Genomic DNA, 24,210 nt, shown 5'->3' on the forward strand with positions numbered 1-24,210 from the left:
GAAGTTTCAGTTAGAGGGAGAAGGGATAAGAAGAATGTAGCTGGAGTTTTCTCCAGTCCTGCCTGGCCCACAGTCAGGACAAATCTCTCTCACCCGCCAGTCCCACAGCTGCTTAGACACAACTGAGTAAACACAGAGACTTATATTACTTACAAACTGTATGGCCACGGCAGGCTTCTTGTTATCTAGTTCTTCTATCTTAAATATAAATAGTTCTTATATCTTAACCCATATCTATTAATCTACACTTTGCCACATGGCTTGTGGCTTACCGGTACCTTACATCTTGCTTTCCATGGCGGCAGCTGGCAGCATCTCTCTGCCTCAGCCTTCCACTTCCCAGAATTCTCCTCTCTCCTTGTCCCGCCTATACTTCCTGCCTGGCTACTGGCCAATCAGTGTTTTATTTATTAACCAATCGGAGCAACACATTTAACATACAGAACATCCCACAGCACCGATGAATGATGGGAGGGGCTGGAGAGATGGGTCAGTGGTGAAGAGCACATGCTCTTCCAGAGGACCTGGGTTCAATTCCCAGCACCCACATGGCATCTCACAACTGTCTGTGACTCCAGTTCCAGGGAACCCAACACCCATGGGCAAAACACTAATGCACATAAAATAAAATAAAAAGAAGAATGATGGGAGAAATAAGACAAAGAAGTAGTGTGTGTTAAATGTGTCTATGGCACATATATACTAAATATCCATCTGTTTAAAACTATATTAAAGGGACAGTGAGATGACCCAGTAGTTAAGAGTGCCTGGCACCTATGTAAAGGTGGAGGGAGAAGTAATGCCCCAGAGCTGACCTCTGACCTCCAGGCTGTGTGCCCACATACAGACATCACACACACAACACAAACACACACACAATAATTATTTCCAGCAAAGGTGAATTGGTTACTTTTCTATTGCTGTGATAAAACACAGGGGCAATTTTTAAAAGAAGGGTTAATTCGGGCTTTCGGTTCCAAAGGACTAAGAGCCTTCTGTAAGAAAAGGGAGGCTGGCACATGGCGCAGTGCAGTGCACACCTCTAATCCCAGCACTCTGGATGCAGAGGCAGGTGGATCTCTGAGTTTGAGGCCAGCCTCTGTAGCCATACATTTCTCAGGTCCCACCAAGTCCCGCAGTTCCACAGCCACTTATAATCACTCAGAGGCTTAATATTATTTACAAACTACAGTCTGTGGCAGGTCTTTTGCTAGCTAGCTCTTTTATCTTAAATTAATCCATTTCTATTAATCTATGTTTTCCCACATAGTGCGTGTCTGCTGGCATGTTGTTCCTTGGGCAGCAGGCTAAAATCTCTCTGCAGACTCTGCCTTTCTTCTTTCCTGTCCCTCTCCTTGGATTTCCCACCTACCTCTAAGCTGCCTTGCCATAGGCCAAAGCAGCTTATTAACCAACGGGAACAACATATATTCACAGCCTACAGAAAGACGACCCCCAGCAAGCCTTTTCTACAGAGGGAGTACCAGGACAGCTGGGGCTATATAGAGAAACTGTCTTGGAAACAAACAAACAAACAAAACTGAGGCAGAGAACAGACTCCATCTCAGCAGACTGAGACTGTTTATTGGAACTGTGAGGGCCACAACCTTTTCTCAAGATGAAGGCTGAGCACATTTAGAGGAGCTGAGGGACACAGAGAAAGCTATCAGAAGTTACAGCTATTTTTAATGGGAGCAGGGTGAGTTGTTTTCTCTACCCAGAAGTATTGTTTGTGCAGGTGGAGCAGAAAGTTCAGGGTGGGGTTAAGCAATTCTTCATGGCCTTCGGTTATCACTCAATACAGCCTGACTCAATTCCTCATGGTCTGAGGCTATTACCCAACATATCCTAACTCTGGAAAGGAAAAAGGAGAAGAGTTGTAGTTTGGGGGAGGCTGCTTCCTGCTAGGGCAAGCCTCCCTCTCAGGGGGAACATTGAGCAGGCTTCCAGGTTGGATACTGTCTGGAGGCTTTCAGCCATGAAGAATACAGCGACCCTCTGGGCAGCAAAAGCTTGTAGTCTTTGTTGGAGGAACTGTGAGAGGTGACAGGGCAGGAACCAAGAACAAAGTTAGCACTATCATAATGATTGAGCCTGCCAGCAAATGGGTGGAACTAGGGAAAATCATCCTGAGTGAGGTAACCCAGACCCAGAAAGACAAACACTGTGTGTACTCACTCAAAAGTGGATATTAGACGTAAAGCAAAGGATAACCAGGCTATAATCCACAACCCCAGAGAAACTAGGTAACAAGGAGGACCCTAAGAGGGGCACACATGGATCGCCCTGGGAGGGGGAAACAGATAAGATCTCCTGGGTAAACTGGGACAGGGGGGAAAGGAGAGGGGATGGTCGAGTAGGGGGAGGGACAGAGGGGGAATAATGAAAGAGATATCTTGATAGTGAGAGCCATTATGGGGTTAAGGAAAAACCTGTGCTAGGGAAATTCCCAGGAATCCACAAGGATGACCCCAGTTAAGACTCCTAGCAACAGTGGAGAGGGTGCCTGAATGGCCCATCTCCTGTAATCAGATTGGTGACTACCCTGATTGTCATCATAGAGCCTTCATCCAGTGACTGACGGAAGCAGATGCAGAGATCCACAGCCAAGCACTGAGCTGAGCTCCTGGAGCCCAGTTAAAGAGAGGGAGGAGGGAAGGAGGGATTGTATGGTGGAGCGGGGGCAAGATCATGATGGGGAAACCCACAGAGACAGCTGACCTGAGCTAGGGAGAGCTCACAGACTCTGGACTGACAGCTGGGGAGACTGCATGGGACTGAACTAGGCCCTCTGAATGTGGGTGACAGTTGTGTGGCTTGATCTTTCTGTGGGGCCCCTGGCAGTGGGACCAGGATTTATCCCTGGTGCATGAACTGGCATTTTGGAGCCCATTCCCTATGATGGGATACCTTGCTCAGCCCTGATGCAGCAGGGAGAGGCTTGGTCTTGCCTCAACTGCCAGACTTTGTTGACTCCCCCATGGGAGGCCTTACACTCTCTGAGGAGTGGATTGGACAGGTGAGAGAGCAGGAGGAGGGGAGGGACGGGGAATTGTGGTTGGTACGTAAAATAAAAAAAAAAAAAATTTAAAGAAAAAAAATGATTGAGCCTGCTAAGGGGGCGGTCCACAGTCCCCAAGCAGCCCAGGTATCCTTCCAGAAAATATTGTCAATACTGTCTCTGTTTTTCTTTCTAAAACGTGTTTTTCATTTTCCCATAGCAGGCTGGACTCATCAGTTCTAGTCCTCTATGGTGTTGGAGGACCACGGTCTGGTTTTTGTAGGGAGACTATGCTGTGTTGCTGTACCAGGTCAGGTCTTCCCCAGTCTGGGTGGTTGTATTATACCTGTTAGATCCATATCATTGTTGCATCAGTGGTGGTTGCCAGCTGCTAGGGCACTTCCCAGGAGTGTGGAGAGTAGAATGGGGCTTCTCTTTCTCCAGCTGTGAGGGACAAGACATTAGCTGATTACCCGGACCCAGAAGATCATCTAAGTCTGGAAGGAGGAAGACAGAGGCAAGTGTAAGTGCCCTCCTGTCATGCAAAGCACCCATGTGGTGCCATCCTGGAGTGCAAAAGCACCCATGTGGTGCTTGGTTCGGAAGCCAACTGGGTATAATTTGTTTAATCTATTTTAGTCAGTGTTCTGTTGCTGTGTTCTATCCCTGGCCCCCATAGGCTTGTGGCTATATCATAATGTAAAAACGCATTCAGTGTAACTTCAAACATCTCAACAATGTTTAAAATTCCAAAGTTCAGCCAAGTGGTGGTGGCGCACGCCTTTAATCCCAGCACTCAGGAGGCAGAGCCAGGCAGATCTCTGTGAGTTCAAGACCAGCCTGGTCTACAGAGTGAGTTCCAGGACAGCCAAAGCTCAAAGCTACACAGAGAAAACCTGTCTCTAAATAAATAAATAAATAAATAAATAAATAAATAAATAACAAAAACCCTCCGAAGTTCAAAGTCTCTTCTGAGAGTCATACAATCTCTTAACTATAACCCCCTGTAAAATCAAAAGGCAGATCACATACTTCTAATATACAATGGCACAGGATATACATTACCATTCCAAAAGGGAGGAAAGGGAGTATAGGGAAGAAATACTGGACCAAAGGAAGACCAAAAACCAGCTGGGCAAACTCCAAATTCTACATCTCCATGTCTGATGTCAAAGCACTCTTCAGATCTCCAACTCCTTTAAGCTTGTTGACTGCAACCTCTCTCTCTCTCTCTCTCTCTCTCTCTCTCTCTCTCTCTCTCTCTCTTCTTCCACACCCAGTCTGCAGCTGTCCTTGGCAGGTATCCCATAACTCTGGCATTCCCAATATCTTGGGGTCTCCATGGCAATCCAGGCTTCACCTTCACAGCTTCACTCAGTGGCTTCTCTGGGCCTCCGTGCAGCTTTCCTTATCCGTGGAGGAAGATTCCACAACCCCTTTCTTGTATTCTTGACTCTAAAGCCAGAACCACATAGCCAAAGCTGCCAAGTTCTTGTGTTTGCTGAGGTTGGGACATGTCCCCCTCATTCACTTACATCTGCATCAGCTTTCTGATGGTGGTTTTCTTCATGGCTTAAGCTTTCCTTTAATTTCTTCCCACAGTTAGAAGCTTAGCAGGGTGGAGTCTTACCCCGAGGTCACCACTCCTTTTATTCCACTTAGAATCAGGCTTTCTTTAAACTTTTTATCTCCTGGGGCACTGGACTTAGCTCCATTACATGTCCAGATGCTACTTTTTCCCTCAAACTGTACATTTTGTATTTTTCCTTGTTCATCTTGCTTCTTTTCATTATAGATCTGCAAAAGAATGGCCACTAAGAACCATACCACACAGTCAACAATAGGCTGACTTGATCTTCTGTGGGTGCACCTGCCCATGATCTAGCAAAATCAACACAAGACCAGGATTTGAGAAAGGACCAGTTATCTCTGCATTCATCATGCAGCCATATTGTATGCGTCTTTTCTAGCCTAGGAGCAATCCTGGCATCCATGTTGTGGGGTGCCATCACAACATGACCTCATTCATGGCAGGAGACAGGACCTCTGTCCATGGTTCCAACAACGCTGGAAAGAAATTTTGCAGAGTTTTCCTTGGGGACAGTAAGTTATATAGATTGGGGTCCAAGAACTGGATGATCTGTAGGAGAGTAAGGCTATCCAGGTAATTAGTCAGAGAGGGAAGGAATGTGTGATAGCTTGAATTAGAATGGCCCCCATAGGTTCATATGTTTGAATGCTTGGTCCTCAGTTAGTGCAACCATTCAGGAAGTCTCTTAGAGTTTCTATTGCTGTGAAGAGACACTATGACCATGACAACTCTCATAAAGGAAAACATTTAATTGGGGCTGGCTTGCAGTTTCAGAGGTTTAGTCCATTATCATAATGGTGGGGCATGGCAGCATGCAGGCAGACATGGTGCTGGAGAAGGAGCTGAGAGTTCTACATCTTGATCCACAGACAGCGGGAAGTGAATGGTGTCACTGGGCATAGCTTGAGCATAGCAGGCCTCCATGCCCACCCCCACAATGACACATTTTCTCCAACAAAGCCATACCCATTCCAACAAAGCTACACCTCCTAATAGTGCCACTCCCTATTGGGACCATTTTCTTTCAAACCACCACAGGAAGGATTAGGTGTAGCATTGTTGGAGGAAGTATATCACTGGGAGTGGGCTTTGAGGTTTCAAAAGACCACACCAAGTTCAGTCTCCCTATCTCTCTACCTGTGGATCAGGGTGTAAAGCTCTCAGCTGTTGCTCCAGAACCGTGCCGGTCTGCTTCCCACTATGATGATCATGGACCAACCCTCTAGAGCGGTAAGCCAGGCCCCAAATTAAATGCTTTCTTTTATAAGAGTTGCCATGGTCAAGGTGTCTCATCACAGCAATAGAACTGTGACTAAGACAGAGTGAGAGAAGGCTGTAGACCAGAAGGGTCAATAGAAGGTTTAGGGCATTGGGGAGGGAGCTGGGCTTGAGAGGCATATGAACAGATTACACAGTGTGGCAGAGAATATGCTTATCTGATCCAGAGTGAAGGATTGGAATGTTCCTTATAACCAAAGGATATCAAGGGTTTCTAGGAGAGTAGGGATCATCTCTATTGGGCCCAGGGACAGCCACAGATCTTCCTTTATCACATCAAGGAAAAGCACCAAATTGGGACTTTTGTGTGACAAAGATTTTTGTAGCTGAAGTTTTCCTGGTCCCACCTGGCTCCCACGGTCCTGCAGTCCCACAGCTGCTCATACCCAAATGAATACACAGAGGCTTAATATTAATTAAAACTGCTGGGCCGTTAGCTCAGGCTAACTACTGACTAGCTCTTACACTTAAACTTAGCCCATTTCTGTTAATCTATATGTTGCCACATTTTCCATGGCTTTACCTGTGTGCCATTACATGCTGCTCCCTGGGCAGTGGGCTGGCGTCTCCTGACTCTGTTCTTTCTCTTTCCAGAATTCTCTTTGTCTGTTTATCCCACCTATACTTCCTGCCTGGCTACTGGCCAATCAGCTTTTTATTTATCAACCAATCAGAGCAACACATTCACAGCATACAGAACATCCACAGCAAAGCTTTTCTTGGGGAGACAAAACACACTCATCTAGTCACCCCAGACAGGGAGCCCACAACAGAACAAAGTGCAGATACCACCAAAACCCAACTTGGTGACCCAGCGAGTTTTATTGGAATTACTTACAGGAATATGGGTGAGAGGTTACTTACAGGAGCAGAAATGACTCATAGACAACTGATCACCAAAGCCCGCCCCAGTACAGGTAACAGCTCACAAAGCTGGGAGCTTGTCTTCATGGCAGCTGGCCGCTGCTTACTCTGGCAGAGAGGGGCTCAGTGAATCTGGTCAGTTTCAGGGAATTCTTAAGCAATTTTGAGTTGTTTAGTCTCCTGCTTAAGGAGCTTCTTGTGGGGTGGAATGTTTTGATCTTGGAGGAATCTGTTACACAGCAGGGACACACTCAAGAGTATTGGGATATCTGGATGGTGGGGAGGCAAAGAGATTGGTGATTATTCAGCTGTGATTGGTGGGAGCTGGAAAATGGAAAGCCTAGGTATCTTGAGCTTGGTGGGACCTAGAGATGAGGTGTGAACTTGAGCACTGGGGGAGGCTTCTTGAGTCTGGAAAGGCTGGACCCAGGAGTTAACACTATTGAATTTTATGTCAGCAGGGATGAGTAAGATAACCTTGTGGGATCCCTGCCATTTAGGTGTTAGGGAAAAGTGGGATGGATCTGAGATGTGTACCACATCTGCTATAGGGGGAGAGTAGGACAGAGTCAGTATGTTTCTGAAGTTGTATGCAGAGAAAAGACTGAGCTAGGGACAGAAGTTGGGGTGTGTCTGCTGAGTGCCTAGGATATGAGGGGGTCTCTCGTATGAGTTCAAAGGAACTGGCTAGGAAGGGGATTTTTTTGGCTGTCCTTGGAGTCTGATCAAGGCCAAGGGTAGTAGTTTTACCTAGTCTTGTTTTAATTCTGTAGTTTGGTGAGGGTTTCTTTTATGGCCCTATTGATCCTTTTCACTTTCTCTGTGGATTGGGACAGATGAGGGAGGTGGGTATTTGTTGGGTGACCAAATAAATTCTGGACCATTGTCTGACTGTGTGGAGGAGGGCAAGCTTAATCAAGGGATGATCTCAGACAGGGGTGTGTAAGCTAGAGCGTGGGCCCTCATATTTGTGGTTGGAAAGACCCCAATCCATCTTGAAAAGGGATCTATGAATACTAGTAAGTGTCTGTGTGTCCTGACGGGGGGCACATGGGTGAAGTCTATCTGCCAGTCTAGGGCAGGTAACAGACCTCTCATTTGGAGAGATGAAAAAAGGGGAGGAGAGAGGTGGGAACTAGGATCTACCTTTTGGCAAATCTAACAGGACTGGTGTCTTAGGATTTCTATCGCTGTGAAAAAACACCATGAGCATGTAAACTCTTATAAAGGAAAACATTTAATTGGGGCTGGCTTGCAGTTTCAGAGGTTTAGTCCATGTCCACCATGGTGGGGCATGGTAGCATGCAGGCAGATATGGTGCTGGAGAAGGAGCTGAGAGTCCTACATCTTGATCCACAGGCATCGGAAGAAGTCTGCCACACTGGGCATGGCTTAAGCATATATGAGACCTCAAACCCCACTTCCACAATGACACACTTCCTCCAACAAGGCCATACCTACTCCAGCAAGGCCACACCTACTCCAACAAGGCCACACCTACTCCAACAAGGCCACATTTCCTAATAGTGCCAGTCCCTATGGGCCAAGTAGTCAAACACATAAATCTATGGAAGCCATTCCTGTTCAAACCAACACTTTCCACTCCCTGGCCCCCATAGGCTTGTAGCCATACCATAATGCAAAATGCATCCAGCACAACTTTAAAAGTCCCCATAGTCTATAACAGTCTCAAACTTATTTAAAAATCCAAAGTTCAAAGTCTCTTCTGAGATTCATGCAATCCCTTAGCTATAATCCCCTGTAAAATCAAAATAAAAAAGCATATCATATACTTCCAACATATAATGGCACAGAATATACATTACTGTTCAAAAATGGAGCACAGTGAGGAAATAGTGGTCCAAAGCAAGACCAAAAACCAGCTGGGCAAACTCCAATCTCTACATCTTAATGTCTGATGTCAAAATCTTCTTCAGATCTCCAACTCCTTTCAGCTTTGTTGACTGCAACACACTTCTTTCTCTTGGGCTGTTTTCACTCTCTGTTAGCAGCTCCTCTAGGCTAGTATCCCATGACTCTGGCATCTCCAACATCTTGGGGTCTCCAAGGCAATCCAGGCTTCACCTTCACAACTTCACACAATGGCTTCTCTAGGCTCCATTCAGGGACACCCCCTGCCACACACCTGGCCTCAGAGGCTTTCCTTAGTCATGGAGGGAGATTCCAGACCCCTTTCTTCTACCCTTGACTGTAAAGCCAGAATCAAGTGGCTGACGCTGCCAAGTTCTGCTGCTTGCTGGGACTGGACCATGGCCCCCTTGTTCAATTCCATCTCACCAGCTTTCTGTCTTCCCTGGTTTCCTTCACTACCTAAGCTTGGCTGTCCTGGAACTTGCTCTGTAGACCAGGCTGGCTTCAAACTTAGAGATCCACCAGCCTCTGCCTTCCCAGTGCTGGGTTTAAAGGTGTGCATCACCACACCTGGCTCTGAGATTTTCTTTAATTCCCTTTCACAAGTTGGAAACTTAGCTGGGTGGGGTCTTGCCCTGAGGTCACCACTTCCTTTATTCCATTTCTTAATTAGTTTATCTCCTCGAATACAGGACTTAGCTCCATTCCACTTTCTGGTGCTCCTTTTCTCCTCAAATGCATTTCCTCGCTCAGCTTTCTCCTTTTCATTATAAAGCTTCATAAGAGTCACCACTATTAACAACAGAGTCAATTTTAGGCTGTTTTGAGATTTCCTCTGCCAATGAAATTGATCCAATACTCTTCAATTTAGTCTCAGGCAAACTCTTTGGACAAGGGCGAAAAGTAACCACATTCTTCACCAAAATATCATAAGAATGATTTCTAGGCACCATTCTAACATTCTTCTCCTCTGGAACCTCTTGAGACGGGCCCCCACAGTTCAAATCATTATCAGCACCACTGACTTCCATGCTCTTGCTAGTATGGCCCATTAAGCAGCACTTAAATTATTCCACTGCTTTCCTAACACAATGTCCCAAAGTCCAAATTCCTCCAAACAAAAACATGATCAAGCCTATCACAGCAATACCCCAGTCCCTGGTACCAACTTCTATCTTAGGGGTTCTATTGCTGTGAAGAGACACCATGACCACAGCAACTTTTATAGATGAATACATTTAATTAGGGCTGGCTGACAGTTTCAGAGGTTTGGTCTTTTATTATCATGGAAGGACATGGTGGCATGCGGGCAGACATGGTGCTGGAGAAGGAGCTGGGAGTTCTGCATCTTGATCCACAAGCAAAAGAGTAATCTGCTACACTGGGCATGGCTTGAGCATATATGAGACCTCAAAGCCCAACCCCGTGACACACCTCCTTCAACAAGGCCACACCTCCTAATCCTTCCAAGTGGTTCACCGATTGGGGACTAGGCATGTAGATATATAAGCTATGGGGACATTCTCATTCAAACCACCACAAGTTAGTATTTTTGTTGGCCCATGCTATTTTAGTGAGTAAGGAAAAAGAAACCCCTGTATCAGTTTCTGTTTTGTGTGATGGAAAAGCCCCACAAATGGACAGTAGTATTAGGACATAATATCATGAATGTAATAAATCAATACAATTAATGCAATTAATGAATATCATAATTATAGTTATTGAATGAATATCGAATGTAATCAATGAATACCACAAATGTAATTAATATCATGAGTGTAATTAATGAATGTCATGAGTGTAATTAATATCTTGAATGTAATTCATGCCACTGAATTGTGAACTTAAAAATGGTTACAATTGCAAATATTATGTTCATTTAAAAAATAAGGTGGAATGTAGCCGAGCGGTGGTGGCGCACGCCTTTAATCCCAGCACTCGGGAGGCAGAGGCAGGCGGATCTTTGTGAGTTCGAGGCCAGCCTGGTCTCAAAAGCGAGTCCCAGGAAAGGTGCAAAGCTACACAGAGAAACCCTGTCTCGAAAAACCAAAAAAAAAAAAAAAAAAAAAAAAAAAAAAATAAGGTGGAATGTAATCACCATACATTATATGTATGTATGAAATTGAAGACAACGATGTTCTAAAATAAAAAAAGAAAGAAACCCCTGTATCAAATATGAAAGAAATCTTTCTTCCAGCTGCTACTATACTGTCCATGCTGAGTTCTGAGGAGCCCAGGTGGGGCTCTGTCAGGAGCCCAGAACCCAGGGCCTTTAGTGGACCAAAGCACTGGACAAGGAATGTCAGTGGAGGTTGGAGGGTGGGGCACTGGTGCAACCCGACAGTCTTCCAGTGGCCCCACTGTCCTCCGCCAGAGATCAGAATTCCCCCTTAGCCCAATGGCCAGTTTGATTGTATTGAAAGGAAGGATTGAGGGTGGGGACTTGATGCCCCTCCCGGGACAGCGGGTGACGGGACAGTGGATGACAAGCTGGGCTGGGTTTGCCAGAGTCAGAGGCTGGCATGGTGTTCTCTCCTATCACTTTGCTGGCTCTTCCTTTTCCTCTCTGTTGTCGGGAACTTTAAAGGTCACGTCAAGAAGTTCATTCTGAGAAGCCAGGGCCCTTTATGTCATCTTTGGAGCTTGTTTCTAAAGTACAGGGTGCTCCGACCCAGGAAATGAGCATGGAGTTCATAGTTCCCTCAGTGGAGTGATCGTCCACATTGCTATGCTTTGTTATTTTTCAGTGGGGCAGATGAAGAAAGAGCAGGGGTTCACTGGGGCCTGAGTGACCTCTTTCCGTTTGTCAAAGGTAACTCTAGAGTGGGCATTTTGTCCATGATCTCAGCTAAACAAGTTACCATTGACAGAAGGTGCTCTGTCCCAGTGCCTGTGTACTGGTAATTCCTATTTGGGCCCCTTAAAGGGACTACCTCCTCCCCTTAGGGGAAGGTGTCATTTTGTTAATGGAATTTATCAGCATGGTCCCTGGCTGCCTTCTATATACAGTCCTTTTCATCTTGGGTGAGGGTAGAAGTTGGGATATAATATATATCATAGCTAAGTGTGGTGGCCCACACCTTTAATCCCAGCACTGGGCCAGTCTGTAGATACACACACACACATGCACACACACGCGCACACACACACACACACACACACACACACACACACACACACACATGCACACACATGCACACACACACACACATGCACACACATGCGCACACACACACACACATGCACACACACACACACACACACACACACACACACACACACACACATTTATATATAACCATGCCAGGTGAGGTCACAGATTTGAGTTATCTGGATGAATTATTTTCTAAAAGGAGTGGGCTTTCAGAGAACACCACAAGATTTTGTTCTATTCAAGTCCATTTCCATCAGTGTGAAGGGCACATGGACTTGGGTGGAACCGTCCCTTCCAGCCACCTCACACAGAGGGAACAAGGTTGCCCTGCAGCGGGTGTGTGGAATGGGGGGTGGGGGGTTGGGGGGGGGGGGTAAAAGGCAAACGGGGCTGGAGGGAAGAGTCTACAGAGGATGGTGGGTCGGAGGTTGGAGTGGCTGATGGTGGGTAGGAATTGAGAAGTGAGGGGAGGAAGAGACACGGAGGATAAGGATGAGAGGGTAGGGCAGTGGGGGTGGAAGGGTGGGGGTGGTTTCTGAAAGGGGGGGTCATGGGGAGCAGGCTCATCAGTGGAATCAAAAGACCAGGGAACTGGAGGTGGGGTTGAGTTTGGCTTCGGGCTTCTAGTGACAGGAGGACCTGTGGGCAGAATAGGAATTGTAGAAAGAGGCGCGGGAGTGAAGGGTGGGAAAAGCCTGGTCTAGATCTGTAAGAATGTCAAGACAGAACGTTCTGAATTGGGGCCAAGGATGGCCGTTCCTGAGGGGGCTCTGGGGGCAGGTTTGAGTATAGAATAGAATGAGTTTGGTAGGCTGGAGCGTGCTAAGTGGGAGCTTTTGAAGATCACCTTGGAGACAAGCCGAAGGACAGTGATTAAGATAGATAATTTAGATAGAGCCCATTTTGTACAATTTGGTTCAAACCTGAAATGCCCAGCAGGGCTGGTAGAGAGTCTACCCCCACTGCCTGAGATGTCCCCCAGGTTTAAATGGGAGATGATGAAGATGGACCTGAGTATTAGGAGGGGATGTCCCCACAATGTAAGAGTTGGGGGAATCACAAAGTTATGCTTGGGAGGTTCCCAGAACCTTCAAGCATTTGATTTGGTGAAGGAAGGATTGAGAAGCTCCTGGGCTTTCTGGGGTCTGGTCAGGGGACCTCTGAGTCAAACCTGGGAATTTATCTTGTCCTGCAGAATTAGGGCACATAGATGACAGTGACCTCTCAGACTGGACATTAGAGAGCCTGGGAGGAAGATGTCAGATGAACATGGTGGGGAGGACCAGAGGAGAGTGAGGGGTTGGGGTGAGGCTGGATTTACACAGTGGTAGTTGGAATGTAATTGGCCCCCATAATCTCATAGGGAATGGCACTATTAGGAGGTGTGGCTTTGTTGTGTGGGTGTGGCCTTGTTAGAGGAAGTGTATCACTGTAGTGGCGGGCTTTGAGGTTTCCTATGCTCAGGATACTGCCCAGTGTGTCAGTTGACTTCCTATTGCCTTCTGGTCAAGATGCAGCCAGTACCACATCTCTCTGCATGCCATCATGCTCCCTGTCATGATAATGGACTGAACCTTTAAAACTATAAGGGAGCCACCCCAATTAAATGTTTTCTTTATAAGAGTTGCTGAGGTCATGGTGTCTTTTCACAGCAATAAAAAACCCTGACTAAGCCGGGTAGTGGTGGTGCACACCTTTAATCCCAGCATTCAGGGAGGTAGAGGCAAGTGGATCTCTGTGAGTTTGAGGTCAGCGTGGTCTACAGAGTGAATTCCAGGACAGCCAGCTACACAGAGAAACCCTGTATCGAAAAACAAAACAAAACCAGAAACCCTAACTAAGACACACAGTACCCCAATAAAGTCCCAAGGCTTTGTCTAAGGCAGTTGTGCTGTTCGTGGGGGCAGCAGTCACAAAGACCAGTGTTCTCAGATAGTAACTGGTGGCTGTTTAGCCCATGTAGTGAGCTCAGAGGGTGGCTGTGCTCCTGAAGGAATGACCCCTAGTAGGGAGGAGGACTTCCTGCATTAAGGGCCCTAAAAGGGTCCTGTGTTTTAGCACCTGATGTAAGAAAAGTGAGACAGAAAAAAAAAGTGAGTTGATCAACGGGCTGAGGTTGTTTATTGAAACATGGAGGAGCCACACACACAGCCTTTCCATGGGATGAAGGTTGAGAGAGCTGAGGGGCATACGTGTGTGTGTGTGTGTGTGTGTGTGTGTGTGTGTGTGTGTGTGTGTGTGTGAGAGAGAGAGAGAGAGAGAGAGAGAGAGAGAGAGAGAGAGAGAGAGAGAGAGAGTGTATGAGCACGTGCAGCTATCAGTAAAGTACAGGTGGTTTTGTGTGATTTGAATGGGAGCAGGGTGAGCTGTTTTGCTACCCAAGTATGTTGCTTTTGCAGGTAGAGCAGAGTGACAAGGTCAGGCTGGGGTTAAGCAGTTCCTGATGGGCTATGGTTATCACCCAATGTGGTCCGACCCAATTCCTCACAGCCTGAGGCCCAACCCACTTCATGACAGCAGTGAAGCAAGGCACATGCTTGAGCAGAACTCAGGACTCACATCTTAAACCAGAATCAGGAAGCAGACAGCAAACTGGAACTGGGTAGCTTTTGAAACCTCAAAGCCCGCCTCTAGTGACACACTTCCTCCAGCAAGGCCACATCTCCTAAGGCTCCCCAAACAGCACCACCAACTGGGGACCAAGTGTGGTTGATATATTATGCACCCCAATAAACTTATCTGGGGGTCAGAGAACAGAACAGCCATAATATTAAACGTAGAGGTTAGGCAATGGTGGCACACATGCCTTTAATCCTATCACTTGGGAGGCAGAGATCCATCTGTGAGTTCAAGGCCACACTGGAAACAGCCAGGCATGGTAGCAAGAGCCTTTAATCCCAGGGAGTGATGGCAGAAAGCAGAAAGGTATATAAGGCGTGAGGACCAGGAACTAGAAGCATTTGGCTGGTTAAGCTTTTCGGCTTTTGAGCAGCAGTTCAGCTGAGAGCCATTCGGATATGAGGACACAGAGGCTTCCAGTCTGAGGAAACAGGATCAGCTGAGGAATGGCAAGGTGAGGTGACTGTGGCTTGTTCTGCTTCTCTGACCCTCCAGTATTCACCCCAATACCTGGCTCAGGTTTGATTTTATTAATAAGACCATTTAAGATTCATGCTACAACTAAGTGTTTAGATGCCTGAGACAGTTGGGGACAATACATTCAAACCACATAAAAGGCTAACATTTTGGTTCAGTTTCATGGTTTGTTTTTGAGACAGGACCTTGCTATGTAGCCCAGGCCAGCCTCAAACCCTCCATTCTTCTGCCTCAACCTCCCAAGCACTGGGATGACAGGCATGCACCACTACAGCCAGAGAGGCCAGCCTTGTAATGTCTCTGCACCTGGTCCTTCTGCCTGCACCTCCAGAGTCCTCCAGGGCACCACTGTGAACTTCTTCCTTTGCCTTCCTGAAGTTCTGAAATGAGGTCATTCACTGCAGCTAGAATTGTCCATAATTCTACTTCAGACCTTACGGTATAATTGTTTAAGGGAATCGAAGTCCAGCATCCTGGATATTCCAAACTTCTTTTCCCAGAATAAGGATAATAACTTCAACCACAGTTTTGCTTCATAATAGTTATTATTTATTAGATATGGTCTCACCATGTAGCCCTGGCTAGCCCAGAATTCTGAATGTAGACCAGGTTGGCTTTGAACTCAAGACATCTGCCTGCCTCTGCTCCTAATTAAAGGTGTGTGCCACCACTGCTGGCCATGACGTACTTTTGAGTTTGTTGTTCAAACACTTACTTTTTAGGAAGTTACTATGGAAGGACCGTAATAGAAAAGTCACCATTTGCAGATTGAAGCTCAACTATTTGTTAGATAGGTATCTCAGTTAGCTATATTTGTCCTGTATTTGAGACCTGTCATCAAGTATTGAAAGCCTCAGGAAAGATCCAGGAAAAGCCCTCCGTCCTGTGGCTGTTTGGAGCTCTCCATCTCTGTGGCAGTGGCTGAGTTACTTGAGAATCCTCATTCCTTTCCAGCTACATCAGAAGATTCACCATTATACCCGGGTTGAGAGTTCTCAAGGCTGTAAACTTGGTACAGCTACTCAAGGAGACATGGCATCATGTGGCCCAGCTGGCCTGGAACTCCTGGTCTTCCTGCCTCCACCTCCAGAGTTCTGGGATTACAGGTGTGCTCCACCACGCCCCTATGTGGTGTTGAGCATCTAAGCCAAGGCTCTGTGCAGGCAGGGGAGGTACTCTGCCGACTGAGCTACATGCCAGGTCTGATTGCTCTCTGAGAGAGTCTCATTATGTAGCCCATGCTGTCTCCACAGCGCTGAGAAGTTCTCTGCCTTGAGAAGTTATTCTTGGGGCTGGGTACCTCCCTCTAGACTTAGTCATGTAACTCAAAATCCCGGGGGCGGGGCAGTAAGGGTGGGGAAAAGAATTGGAGCAAAGTATAATGACTCATGTATGAAGTCTGTTACTTTGTGTGTTAACCTAAAAAATCAGTCAGGCCAGGGAGATGGCTGAGCAGGTGAACGGGCTTGTCACAAAAGCGTGACAACTGATCCCTGGAAGGGAGCACCAACTCTACAAGACTTTCCTCTAGTCTCCACATATAAACCGTGTGGTACAGATGCCCACATACACATCACACACATACACATGCTAAACATATTCTTTTTTAAAATATGTAATTAATCCAAAATATTCATACCCCAAACTACCCTTTATTGGTGAAGCAAACTTGACTTGCAGTTTCTCTAAATCAGAAGTATCCCAAGTAAAGTGACCTGTTAGTTCTCAACTTCCCATCACTACTGCTCACTTGCAACATCTCTGCACGGAGGAGGAGAAGCCAGGAGCATTTCCCAAATCTCCTTCCCTTTATGGAAACTGAGTCAGAAGTTTGCCAGGTGAGGTATGTCACAGTCCTTTCAGAAAGTTAGAGTGAAGGACTGTGGCACAGACCAGGAGCTTATCAATAACTGAAATTGATTTCCCTTCTTTGTGACCCTGCAGGCATGAGTGAGACTCCTGAGCTGGGCAGATTAGCCCATCCTCATGAGAGCCGGAAGAGAAAGAGCTGAAGGTGTTCCACCACTGACTCTGCATACAAAGAGGGCAGGCCAGCTGTCCAGGAGTGCAGGCGGCCTCAGAAACCGGGCTCGGCAAGGAGAGCAACTGTTCTCTAAGCCTCTAGGAATACAGCCCTGCTGACAACTTCTGTAAATCTGTGAGACCTCCAGAACTGTAAAATCACGATCTTCAGCACTCTAAGCCACCGAACGTAACTTGTTTCCACAGCAGTAGCGCATTGTCCTAAGGAATGATCCTCCTCTGGACTGAAGAGCTTAAAAATGACCTCTCTTCAAAGTGTTGCTTTGTGGGGGAGTGCTGATTCTTCTCAGGACCCACAACGGCTACTTCACATTACATCGTGTCTAGAGGAATGGTTAAGACTCAAATCTAGAAAGAACTCAGCAAAACAAATACATTGTGTGATACTCTGTGGGTCTTGACAAGACTTAAAGAAATTTGGAAAACTATTTTTAAAAGATTGTTAAAACATACCTTTTTTTTTTTTTCTTGGAGACAGGGTTTCTCTATGTAACAGCCCTGGCTGTCCTGGAACTCTCTTTGAACACCAGGCTGGCCTTGAACTCACAGAGAGCTGCTTGCCTCTGCCTCCTGAGTGCTGGGATTAAAGGCGTGGGTCACCACTTCCCAGCTTAAGAGTTTTTGAATTTTATGTATGTATTTTTTATGTGTATGAGTGCTCCGTCTGCATGTATGCCTGCACATCGGAAGAGGGCATCGGATCTCATTGTAGATGGTTGTGACCTACCATGTGGATGCTGATACCTGAACTCAGGACCTCTAGAAGAGCAGTCAGGGCTCTTAACGGCTGAGCCATCTCTCCAGCTTGGTTAAAACATACTTCTCGAAGGATACACATTATTAATTCAAGAGAGGGCTTGTCTGCTGGTACTTTAACCCGAAGGCCAACTGGCAATTCAGGTGCCATACAGCTCTGCTTACGGGAGCTCATCACAGACCATGAAAGGGTGCTGATGGTAATGACGGGACTGGCAGAGAACAACTGGTGTTGTGTGTGGGGTGTGTGTGTGATGAGGTGTGTAGCTGAACTTCTAAGTGGTCTTATTAATAAAAAAACACGGAGCCAAATACAGGGGTGAAAGCCTTAGAGATCAGGGAAATAGTGAGAGCCACCAGCTAACCTTAACTCACCACGCCGTAGCTTCCAAAGAGAGATACTTCCTGTCTACCCACGCCTTTATTGCCTTGCTGTTCTGCCCACTCATTGGCTCTTAGCCCAGCTACCTCACTTCCTTGTCATTGCCTGTCTGAACAGACCTCCAGGTCTCTACGGTTGGTACTGGGATTAAAGGCATGTGTCACAAGGCTTGGCTCTGTTCCCTAGTGTGACCTTGAACACACACACACACACACACACACACACACACACACACACACACACAGACCCTGCCTGCCACATGATTAAATTAAGGGTGTGTGCTACCACTGCTTGACTTTCGTGTTAATGGCTTGCTATTTTCTCTGATCTCCAGGCAAACTTTATTTATTAACATACAAATAAAACATCACTGTAGCTTGAGTTTTCCTGCCTGGCCCACAGTCAGGACAAATCTCTCTCACCTGCCAGTCCCACAGCCTCTCAGACCCGACTAAGTAAACACAGAGACTTATATTGGTTTCAGACTGTATGGCCGTGGCAGGCTTCTTGCTAACTGTTCTTACAGCTTAAATTAATCCATTTCTATTAATCTATACCTTGCCACATGGCTCGTGGCTTACCGGCATCTTCACATGCTGTTTCTCATCGTGGCAGCTGGCAGTGTCTCTCTTACTCAGCCTTCCACTTCCCAGCTTTATTCTCCTCCTTGTCCCGCCTACACTTCCTGCCTAGCCAATGGCCAATCAGTGTTTTATTTATTGACTAATCAGCAACACATTTGCCATACAGAACATTCCACAGCACATCACCACGGGGGTGGTCATCAGAGGTGCCAAATTTTGACACAGGTGACTAGGACTGGGACGCACATACAAGGAGGGGTACGTGGATCTGTTCTGTGGGACCAAAGGAAGAGCCCGTTGTAGCTAGAGTTTTCCTGCCTGGCCCACAGTCAGGACAAATCTTTGTCACTCGCCAGTCTCACAGCCGCTCAGACCCAACCAAGTAAACACAGAGACTTATATTGCTTACAAACTGTGTGGCCATGGCAGGCTTCTTGCTAACTGTTCTTACAGCTTAAATTAATCCATTTCCATTAATCTATAACTTGCCACGTGGCTCGTGGCTTACTGGCATCTTCACATGCTGCTTGTCCCGGTGGCAGCTGGCAGTGACTCCTCCTGCCTTCCTGTTCTTTCTTTTCTCCTCTCTGGTAGTCCCGCCTATACTTCCTGCCTAGCCACTGGCCAATCAGTGTTTTATTTATTGACCAATCAGAGCAACACATTTGCCATACAGAACATCCCACAGCACCCCATGAGTGAGGCAGGGCAGTCACAGGCTTGGTGGTGATGCCTTCAACGTTTCTCAGTCATTTAAGAAGTCCATTGTTCACTGCAGACAAGGAAAGAGACTGAGGGTTATTAAGGATATGGAAAGGGAAATTCACCAGGCCCACGGAATCAGAGTTCACGTCGATTAGAAAAGAACCTTTGTTGGTGTTCTGTGCTGCTGCTGGAGGCTGGGTTGATGTCCTGTGATCTGAGCTGCCACTGGAAACCATGAGGAAGTCTGTGATCCCTGCTGCTGCTGCCGGCTGCTATGGGCTAGGAAGCTTCGTTTGCAGTGTATCAATGACTGTAGACTCATAACTGAGAATGAGAGACACTGAAGGCTTCTGTGATAACCCTCCACACACACATACACACACAAACACACACACACATACACACACACACACACACACACACACACACACACACACACACACACACACACAGAGTCCAGACAGGAAGCCATTTAAAACTAATAAAGATGCTCTTCATAGTTGATGGCTTCCGGGGGTTGAGAGAAGGCCTCAGTTTTCTTTAAGGGGCTGGCCATTGGGAGTTTGACCATGCTCCAGTGAGTATATTGGATTTGGTGGGGTATTTGTGTGTGTGTGTGTGTGTGTGTGTGTGTGTGTGTGTGTGTGTGCATGTGTGTGTGTGTGTGTGTGTGTGTGTGTGTGTGTGTGTGTGTGTGTATGTGAGGGCATAAGCATGGGCAGGTAGAATCGCATGTGATTGATTTCCCAAATAATTAATAAAAATATTATGTTGGGGAAAAAAGAATACACGAAACAGTCATAGTCTAGAGAAATGGTTTTCCCATCCAAACTGCTTAGGAAGACATTGCTGTACAGGTCCCATACCCTCTCCTTTACCTTAATCTTTAATATTCATAATCTTTGAAAAACACTTTGTATGGAGCAATTTTATCTGATAAAATCAGAAAGTCACAAGATAGTGAAGTTTAAATGACTTAAAAGTACAGAGGCAAAACACCTCTTTGGGCACCCTCACAAGTTTCTACCTCACAAGAATAGTCCATGAATTTCTGTTATACTTCTTAATGTTTTTTAATTTATTCATAGTATAGATATATACATAGTGTCTGTGTGTATATTCTATAATAAGATAGATATGGATTCAGAGAGAAAGATAGATAGATAGGTCATGGATATTATGTGGGTATACGTAGAGACAGAGATAATTAATACAGATGACAGATGAAGGTATAGATAATGGGGTGTTATTTTATCAAAAAGATTCTCCAAAAAACCAAAAAAACCAAAAAGCCTTTAATCCCAGCACTTGGGAGGCAGAGCCAGGTGGATCTCTGTGAGTTCAAGGCCAGGCTGGTCTACAGAGCGAGATCCAGGATAGGAACCAAAAATTACACAGAGAAACTCTGTCTTGGGGCGGGGGGTGATGGTGGGGTGCTGTGGATATCGCTCTGTATAAATAAAACACTGATTGGCCAGTAGACAGACAGGAAGTATAGGCGGGACTAACAGAGAGGAGAATTGAGGGAAGGCAGAGGGAAAGACTGCCTGGAGCCGCCGCCAGGACAAGGAAGATGTAAAGTACCAGTAAGCCACGAGCCACGTGGCAAAGTATAGATTAATAGAAATGGGCTAAATATAAGAGTAAGAGCTAGACAATGATAGGCCTGAGCTAATGGCCAAGCAGTTTAAATAATGTAAGAGTCTGTGTGTTTATAAGTGGGCTCCAGTACTGGTGGGACTTGGTGGGAGCTGGAGAGAAATTCTCCAGTTACAGGGGGGAAGTCTCTAATTCTTATTTCCAAAACTATCTTAAGCCAGGTATAGTGGTGCATGCCTTTAATCCCAGCACTCAGGAGGAGGAGGTGGGAGGATTTCTATGAGTTTGAGGATAGCCTTATCTACACAGGGAATTGCTGGCTAGCCACATCTGCACAGTGATAGCCTATCTCAAGAAAGAAAGAAAAAGAAAAAGAGAGAGAGAGGGAAGGAGGGAGGGAAGGAGGAAGGAAAGGAGAAGGAAGAAAGGGAAGGAGGGAGGGAGGGAGGAAGGGAGGAAGGAAGGAAGGAAGGAAGGAAGGAAGGAAGGAAGGAAAGAATCTTAATGACTCAAGTCTGTAATTCTAGCACTCAGGAGACAGAGGCACCTGCTGAGAGTTTGAGGCCAATATGAACTGTATACAGGGTGAAAACCTGACATACTATTTGTCTGTCTATGTGTACCTATATATACATCCATCTCATCTCATATTAAATTACATAACGTAATAATTTGAAAAGAAAAGGTTTGAGCACCAAAGCTTAGCTTGCGGTCATGAGGCACGAAGCACAGGGAATGTTTAGCAACCTTAACTCTACTTGATTTGGGCTATGCACACACCCTTGTAACAAGACTTTCTATGTCCCACCAGCCAACATTCAAATTATGACATGGAGACTTATTACTAATTATGAAAGCTTGGCCTTAGCTTAGGCTTGTTTTTAACTAGCTCTTATAACTTAAATGAACCCATTTCTATTAATCTATGTTCTGTCACATACCACCCATCCTGCTTCTTTAGTGTCTCTTGGCATCTCTCGAGTGCCTAGATACATCTCCTACTTTCTCTCTCTCTGCCCGGAAGTCCCACCTATACCTCCTGCCTAGCTATTGGCCATCCATCTCTTTCAAACCAACCACAGCAATAGATCTTCACACAGTGTACAAATATCCCACAACACACCCCTCTTCTAACAATGCACTTGGCAGCCTGAGGCCCTTGCCTGTGTAGACTATACACACACACACACACACACACACACACACACACACACACACACACACACACACCTCTTCCCAGACTATGTACATGGTCAATTGTTGCAACATAGGACCTGCACCTGCGTCAAGTTCATGCACTACTGTACCAGGGTTTCCTTGGGGCCACTCAACCAGCTCCAAAATCATGATATGAGACATATTAGTCATCAGTGCTTGGCCTTATCTTATGCTTGTCCCACTAGCTCTTATAACTTAACCTGTTTCTCTTCATCTATGTTTTGCCTCAGAGCTTTTTACCTTCTTTCCTTCTGCATACTTCCTTTCACTGCTTCTCCTGGTTGGCTGGCTGGTGGCTGCCTGGCTTCTGGCCCTGGGCATGTCCCTCTCTTTCTGTCTTTCTCCCCCCTTCTCTCTCCTATTTATTCTCTCTGCCTACCAGCCCCACCTATCTCTCTCCTGCCTAGCTATTGGCTGTTCAGCTTTTTATTAGACCAATCAGGTGCCTTAGGCAGGCAAGGCGAAACAAATGTAACACATTTTTACATCATCAACAAAGGCAGCAGAAACAAGTGTAACACACCTTCACACAGTTAAAGTAACACTCTGCAGCATAAGCAAATGTAACACATCTTTGCCTAGCTAAAATAATATTCCACAACACATGACACTCTCTGAACAATGGAGTACATTTCTCTTCACCTTAATGACATCAAACTTGAAACAGTTTCAATTCAAATTTATTTCCAGTGCATTAGATATGATGCTAGGTGGGTTGATTTAGCCTGGACTAGTTTTCTGTGTGAATAAACCTTTGGGGCAAATCCCCAGCTTACCATCTTATGCTTATGAATAATTGGGCATGCATATGTTAAAATCAGATGCATTATAGGAAAGGACATGCACAGTGGAGAAATGGTTATAACTTATACTAGAAGTATATAACTCACTCTGTCAATCAAAAAGACTCCAAAACTATGCCCTTTAGTAAGCAGCCCCTCCTTCCTTTAGACCCCATAAATAGAAGCCCCAAGCTTTAATTTTGTACAACTTGAACACCTTGACCACATGTGCCGCTGTTGCTCTTAACAACATATTCCTTTCTAATCTGTACGATTGTTTTTCTTTGAGTGAAGCATCCTTGTGTGCCCTTATCTTATCCTTGAATAATGTGCCAAGAACCTGCAAACACCAAGCCCAGACCTTGACCACTCGTCATAGTGGGCATGCTAAGACACTGACTGTGACAAGCCTCAGTGGAAGCCGACAAAGGGCAGCCACACAACTGCAGAGTCACTGAGAAGAGGACAGAGTGACCACCTGTACTCACCCCTTCTAACGCCACCCTATGGTGACAACTTCATCCATCTATAGATTTCACCATTATCTGGGGTTTCCTACTCCAATGATTAACTGAAAGCTGTCTCTTACCAGTTTGACATATTTCTGAGAAAAAAAAACCCTGTTTTTACCTAGTCCTTCAAGAACTAGCAAAGATGCACTACTTTAAAATGTCTTACTGTACATCCTGGGTCTCCTTAACAAGAGACGGATGAACTTCTTCACGAAACAGTGAAGCTGAGAGTGACTGTGAGAGCTGATGAAACAACAGAGTCTTTACCACTTTCCAGCGAGATATTCCAGGGAGAAGATTTTTGCACCATGAGTCACAGGAGGGACCTGTGGAAGGGACTGCCTTGGCGCTTCCGCAGCAGGTTCTGCCTTGGCGCTTCCGCAGCAGGTTGCCAAACACTGTTTGGTTACAGGCAGTTAGCTGTGGCCTCAGGTGTGGAATATGATACACTTAGCACCGCCTGATGGCTGTCTCTTCTTCCCGGGTTTACTAGCCACTATCCTTGCACACTACCACTGTTATCTTATTTTATTACTAGCCACTATCCTTGCACACTACCACTGTTATCTTATTTTATTTATTTTTTAAAAATAATGTATTTATTTTATGTGCATTGGTGTGAGGGCGTCAGATGCCCTGGAACTGGAGTTATAGACAGTTATGAGCTGCCATGTCGGTGCTGGGAATTGAACCCGGGACCTCTGGAAGAGCAGCCAGTGCTCTTGACCTCTGAGCCATTTCTCCAGCCCTGTTGTTTTATTTTGTACTAGTCT

This window comes from Peromyscus californicus, unplaced genomic scaffold (assembly GCF_007827085.1).
Source record: "Peromyscus californicus insignis strain IS unplaced genomic scaffold, ASM782708v3 Scaffold_13__1_contigs__length_99412109, whole genome shotgun sequence".
NCBI classification, from domain to species: Eukaryota; Metazoa; Chordata; class Mammalia; order Rodentia; family Cricetidae; genus Peromyscus; species Peromyscus californicus.